The sequence below is a fragment of the Carya illinoinensis genome, chromosome 15, assembly GCF_018687715.1.
Source record: "Carya illinoinensis cultivar Pawnee chromosome 15, C.illinoinensisPawnee_v1, whole genome shotgun sequence".
Lineage (NCBI taxonomy): Eukaryota > Viridiplantae > Streptophyta > Magnoliopsida > Fagales > Juglandaceae > Carya > Carya illinoinensis.
This window is the reverse complement of record NC_056766.1, coordinates 46,781,670-46,788,610: the sequence shown is the minus strand read 5'-3', so window position 1 is coordinate 46,788,610 and position 6,941 is coordinate 46,781,670. Positions and strand designations below refer to the sequence as shown.

The 6,941-nt window shown below is 34.8% G+C and overlaps 1 long non-coding RNA gene across 1 annotated transcript; it reads right to left on the bottom strand.

Moving 5' to 3' along the window:
- Positions 1 to 4,744: 4,744 nt before the first annotated feature.
- Positions 4,745 to 6,604, bottom strand: LOC122297786. Its single transcript, XR_006238895.1, has 2 exons — positions 6,254 to 6,604; positions 4,745 to 5,087 (listed from the first exon to the last, which is right to left on the bottom strand). It is a non-coding gene; the product is annotated as an uncharacterized LOC122297786 (long non-coding RNA).
- Positions 6,605 to 6,941: the final 337 nt, after the last annotated feature.

The window sequence follows — 6,941 nt, the reverse complement described above, 5'->3', positions numbered from 1 at the left end:
AGTGTTGCTTTCTCGCGGTGACACATATTAAGGAATTTTTCTACCGGTCTTTTCTTTTTATATAGAAAAATATCAATTTCATTAAACAAAAAAGCATTACAAATTATTCTTATCAGGCAAAATAGCTTGGGAAACAGACATTGGGACATGATCCCACCACATTTCAGTATCTACCACATTCCAAGCATGCCTAACCAATCTATGTGTAGCTTCATTTTTCAGTCTCTGAACATCTCCCACTTTACACTCTTGAAAACAGCTCAACAATCTTTATATTTCTTGCAGCAAAAGTCCAAGAGGTGTTCAGTCTTCACTAGATGATTGAAGCTCATTAATCAACAATAAACAATCAGTTTCCAATATCAGCTTCGGGACTCCCTATTGAACATAAAACTACAACCCTCTTAACATTGCTAAAGTTTCAACATTTTCTTGGTTTGTCATCTCATTTTCTATCTTACTGCATGCTATAATAACAACCCCTGTTTCATCTCTTAGGACAACCCCCAATCCAGCTTTCCTTCGATCAAAAATCATGGCACCATCTACATTCAATTTCCAGTAACCAGATGGAGGGAGTTTCCAACAGCACATTTGCATGGCCTCTTTACACTCAGAAACATGCACCTCTTTATGAGCTTTCTGCAATGACAAAGCATATTCAATCACATATTTTGGATCATGAGACGCATTTTCATAAATAAATTTATTCCTCCTGAACCATAGTCCCCATGCTATTGAAAAGAAAGTGGAGAGATCCTCCTAAAATCCAGCTTCCTTCACAACATTTGCTAAATCCCAAAAGGACAAATTTTGCTCAGCTTGTTGTAACACTGGAAGATAAATATTCCAATACTGCCAAATCTCTTCACAATAGAACATAGCATGTGCCTTTATGTTGTTGACAAAAAATGCATTTATCCTCCACATCTACATTTTTCTTTTTCAGATTATGAAATGTTGGTAGGCTGTCCCTACAGGTCCTCCATGCAAAAATTTTTATTTTGTCTGGGAGTTTCATCTGCCATAACCTTTTCCAAAAGGACCTCTTTCTATTCTCGATCGAGCTTTCCCCCAGTTGCTACTTTGATGAATTATGAAGAAGTTCACTTTTTCGATTCCATTTATGAACAGTGTAGAGTCCATTCTTTTCCTAATTCTAATACTGTTTATCATTTGAGTTGGGACAGATTGTGAGCTTCAAAATCTCTACTGCTATGTTTGGATTGAATAGAGCTCTGACTTTATCCACATTCCACCACTGAGAATTATCATCAATCAGAGAAGCAACAGTTGTATCCCATTCTTCCACATTAGTATGCTCAATAAGCTCCTTAGCAGTGAAGCTCAGTATCCAAGGATCTTTGAACACCTTAATCAATTTCTCATTTCCAATTCTCCATGTATAGCCTTGTTTCAGAACTTTTATAGCTTCCCATATTCCTCTCCAAGTATAGGAAGGATTATAACCCACTTTAGCATCAAACAAACTGGTATTAGGAAAATACTTAGCCTCATACACTTTATGGAGTAAAGATTCCTTATTTTACGAAATTCTCCATCCTTATTTAGCTAAGAGGACCAGATTGAAAAGCTTCAAGTTTTTGAAACCCAATCCACCTCTAAACTTGGACTCACATAATTTATCCCAACTGACCAAGTGTATTTTATTTTCTTATGATCTCTTCCCCCACCAAAACTGAGCCATCATCCTTTCCAACTCAGTCACTTCCAAGCTTGAATCTTCTGCCACACTTTTTGTTTAATCATTGAGAAAGCTCGATTCTTAGACCTACCAACAATAGGAAGTAAACCCAATAAATATACTTCACTGAGTTTTTTTTCCTTTTCCGTTAAGTCAATGATATTATTAAAAACCAAATTTAGAACAACTAAAAACTAATATAATATAACAAAAAGGGTCTAAAGTATTGTTAATTATACACACACACACACACACACCCCTTTTGGGTAAGTGAGGGATGTGAAAATTAAGATTTCAGCTCATTTGAAGCCATTTCCCCTCCATTTGTTTCTCTCTATTCCTTGCTTCTCTATTTTTTCCTCTACCATTATTTAGCATGTGCCTATCTGCTAAAGATAAAGAGATATCAATACAGTCAGCAAGGGTTCCTCCCAGTAGCACTAATCAGTAGTCCAAGATAAACTTGATCTAACCAAAAATCCAAGATAACTACGATTCAAGTCAATTGGCTATATGTGATAAACATAGATGTGCATAAGATCCATATGTTCTAGTCTAATGTGTATTCCAAATGACTTCTAATTATCTCATTCCTAAAATATTTGTGCTGATAAAACCTTGTGTATTTGCAAATATCAATATAGATAGCACTAATACTAACTACGTATTCTCCAAATATCATGTACTCTTTCATGGTACTAGACCCAAATTAGGGTCACAACCATTCCTATGGCATCTTTTGATGCTTCTGCACCCGCCTTTATGGCTCCCAATGCCACTGAACTTATACTCACTAATGTCTTGGGTCTCAATTCCTACCACCTCTTCGTAGCAATGATTTGCTAGCCACAATTGATGGAACTGAACCTTGTCCAAATCAATTTCAACTAGAGTCACATAGTGAGAAAATCCCGAAAACAAATTCTACATTCTTGACACGGCAAAAGAAAGACCAGCTTTGTTAAGCTAAATCAATGCAAGCCTTTATAAGAATGTTCTAGCCTCCGTTTGGTCTAGATACATCTTGGTAGGTCTGGAACTATCTTGCATCTCATCTTGCTTCTCAATCGAGGTCAAGAATAACCCACATCTAAATTTGTTCAAACTTCCTACAACAAGCCGAGACTTGGTCTGATCAATTGGCTACCGTTGGCAAATCAATGGAGGAAGAAGGCCTTATTTCGTATGTCATTGGTGGTTTGAACCCCACTTTTTATCCCTTTATTACTTCATATTCTTTTGCCACACAAGACACTGCCCTAACATTTGAAGAATTTCAAAATAAGATGCTGGATTATGAGATGTTTCTATCAAATCATCATACTTCAAGTGACCAAGATGTAGGAGGATTTGCACCGCACTCACAAAAGCCAAAGTAGCAACAGCAGCATAAGAAGTTCAAGAAAAACTCATCTCCAGTACCCAATTCCAACTAGAAAAAGGGAGTCAACAATCAATCATCTCTAACTCGACATTCCTGTTAAATTTGTGGCAAGAATGGGCACCAAGCCCTTGGCTGTTTTCGTAGAATGAACTTCTCATATCAGGGTCAACACCCTCCAACACAATTAGCTGCTATGGCTGCAAAGCACAACTTTGAAGAAGAACAAACATGGTATGCAGAAAGTGGAGCAAACACTCACCTCACAGCTAACATGGGTGACTTGCAACTCAACCAACCGTATCTTGTTAAAGGAGGGGTTGATGTAGGCAATGGTTCTAGTTTGTCCATCTCACACACTAGATCCACTCATTAAAATTGTTACTTCTTCATTTAAACAACAACTAGTTTAAACTAATCTCATCTTTCTTTTTGGTGAGGGACAATCTCAGAAAAAATTTGCAAGGGCCAAGTAAAGAGGGACTATCAAATAAAGTTTCCAGCCTTTATCAACAAGGCTTGCAATTACACAGGCTTCGTTAGTGTTTCTGTTGATTCATCTCCTTGGCATAGTCGCTTAGGTTACCCAAGTTTTAGAGTTATTAAACTATTGCAGTCCAAATGCAATCTCCTCACAGGGGTGTAGTCAATAATAATGTCATTCGTGAGTCATGTTAATTGGCAAAGAGAAGTTTCTACCTTTTTCCGTTTCATCAATACAACCTACAATCCCTCTTGCATCATCCATTTAGACCTCATTCCCACATTGAGTAGTTTTCAATAATATATTATATTGTAGATGACTACTTCAGGTCTTCATGAATGTTCCCACTAAAAGACAAATCAGATGCATTTTCTACTTTTCTTAAATCCGAGTGTTTCTCATAAATCAATTTAACACTACCATAAAATGGCTCCAATCTAATGGAGGAGAGTATCCTCAATATAGTTTCAAGAATTCCTAACAAGTGATGGGATCCTTGCTATTATGCCCGTATACACCTTAGCAAAATAGAATAGCATAAACATAGATATGTAGTGGAGATTGGATTGGCTCTCCTAGCTTAATCAGTTCTACCGCACAAGTTTTGGGTTGAAGCTTTTTGTTCTGCTGTATATCTCATAAACCAACTGCCTATTGCAGTACTACGCAATCAATATCAATATGAAGTCTTATTCAACCAAATTCTTAAGTACACAACTATTGAGCCTTTTGTTGTGCTTGTTATCCCTTGCTAAGACCCTACACACCTCACAAATTCATGTTTCATTCTAAGAAAGGTATCTTCCTAGGATATAGTTCTAATCACAAGAGTTATAGATGCCTTGATGCACAGGGCAACCGTGTATTTCTTAGTTGACATGTGATCTTTGATGAAGGTTAGTATCCAGCCCAAGACCAAGGTCCTGTATTTCCACCATCTGCAACAGTGGGCTATTGCTGAGATATATCTTCCATCTTACTCCCAAGATGAGGCTGAGGTAATGTAACAACCCTGCCCAAGGAAGGATGGAATCGCTACGTACATACCTGTCCTCCTTTCTTTCTTTTCTTTCTCTCTATTCTCACTCTTTTTTTTTTCTAGTAATATGCGATCAGCATAAACATGACACACGTGTACTCTAAATTTCTAATTTAATAAAGGGAACACCTGATAGACATTATATTCAAACATTCATCCATAAGAAACTCTCAGAGCCCATCATACCTACATAAAAACATAATATTCTAGTTAAGAAGGGACTCCATCTCTACCATACATACAAGGAGGCACCAAGTCAATGTATAAGGGTTTACCATCACCCCACCATAATGGTTACACCATACAAAAAGATACATGGTTTAAAGTCAAACCCAACAAGAGACTCATCCCAACATAAAAACATAACATCCATAAACATAACCCATCATTCATGTAAGGTCAAACCAACAGGGAATACACTAAATATCTGCCTCTCCCTCTGCAGTAATGCCCTGCTCCCCAACCTTTTCGTCATTACCTGGACGTTTAAAACATAAACACAAAGTGAATCTAATACTCAGTAAGCATTACATCATGCCGTTAACGTACTAATCATCTATTCTTTTTCCTTTGAAAATATGCATACATAAACATTTGCTAATTTGACAATGCTTTCATGCGTAAATTGTTAAGAAATAAATTATAATTTCATGCATAAATATTTAAACAATACTTTCATGCATAATACTTAAACAGTACTTTCATGCATAAACATTTAAACAATACTTCATGCATAACACTTAAACAGTACTTTCATGCATAACATTTAAACAATACTTTCATGCATAAACAGTTAATAGTTTAGTCGTGCTTTCATGCACGCACTTACTTCATACTTTCATGCATACGTTTAAATCATACTTTCATACATATATTTACATCGTACTTTTATGCATACATTTACTTTCATCTTTCACTTTCATTTGACCGGTACATACTATTACACCCAGTGTTAGGGTTAACAATTTTTTGGACTTGATTTCGCCCGTGGAATCCTTTCCGGTTAACGTGCAGCACTAGGTGCACTGCCACTACTACTTACCCGGCATTGCAATCTATCCAATCTTTTGGTACCATCATTCATTTATCAGTAATGGCCATTATGTAGTTTCATACATTAAAACATTTATTTCCTTTCAGTCCTTTCTTTCTTCCATTCAGTCCTTTACTTTTCAATCCTTTTTATTTAACAATTCATTCATGGAAAAACGTCATTTAAAAGAATGAGCTTAAACATTATTTTTCGTGCAGTTACATATTTTCACACCTTAACATTCTTTTCATTTCTTTTCTTTCTTTGCAGTCAAACATTTTCATTATTTTTTCTTGGTCCAATGCATATGCATTTATTTTTGAAAAAAAAAATGCATTTCATGTCATACTACGTATAAGTAAGGCATTAATACTTTGAGAGAGCATGTATAAAAATCTCATGACTTAGCATCTACATGTATGCATTACCTTATACATATACAAACAATTATAATCAATAGAGTGCTTAACAGTATATAGTATATACTATTATACATAGTATATACATGCTTGTACATAGTATATACAATTCCTTTACAAGAACATTTGAAGAGAGAGACATTCTTTCGTAAGAGAGCTTTGTGAGTAAGAAGCATGGTCATAACTAATTACCTCGATGCTCCTCAATACTTCCAATCGTCAATATTAGTCCTATTCCAATAAATAATAAACATATTAATACTTATCCAATATCCTTTAGGCCACCCTTTAAACAAAAAGCTATAATATTACAATCTAACGTCTTTTCTACCCTTAATGTTATTTTAATTAACTAACCTCTTGCCTAACTTTTACAAGAGTAACATAATTAATACTAGAGCATGTTATACTCTAATCACACAAGCAATATTTAATAGTTTAGATAACATCTCCCATTAGAATTAAACATAGCAAAAAGTATAGCAAAATTACCCATTAAAGAAATTGTAAAACCTTTAAACACTCAAGCTTATGCTTTACCCATTTAATACCTTTTAAAAGCAAGGCATAAATTATAAAATCCAAGCAAAATCTCTAAATAAATCTCAACATAGTACACATGGCATCAACATATATATATATATATATCAAAAGATCAACTAATATCAATTATGAATAATCAAGTTAGTTATTAAAAATACCATTTTCAAATATAAGAGAAATACATAGTAAATTCCTAAATAAATTTCGGTTTGGACCAAAAACAAGGCATACATGTTTATTTGCAACATAAGAATTTAAATACATCAAAACATAAACTAAACAATTTTGTTGGCTTCTAAAATACATCAATATCAAAAGAGTTAAATTAGCATTTTTT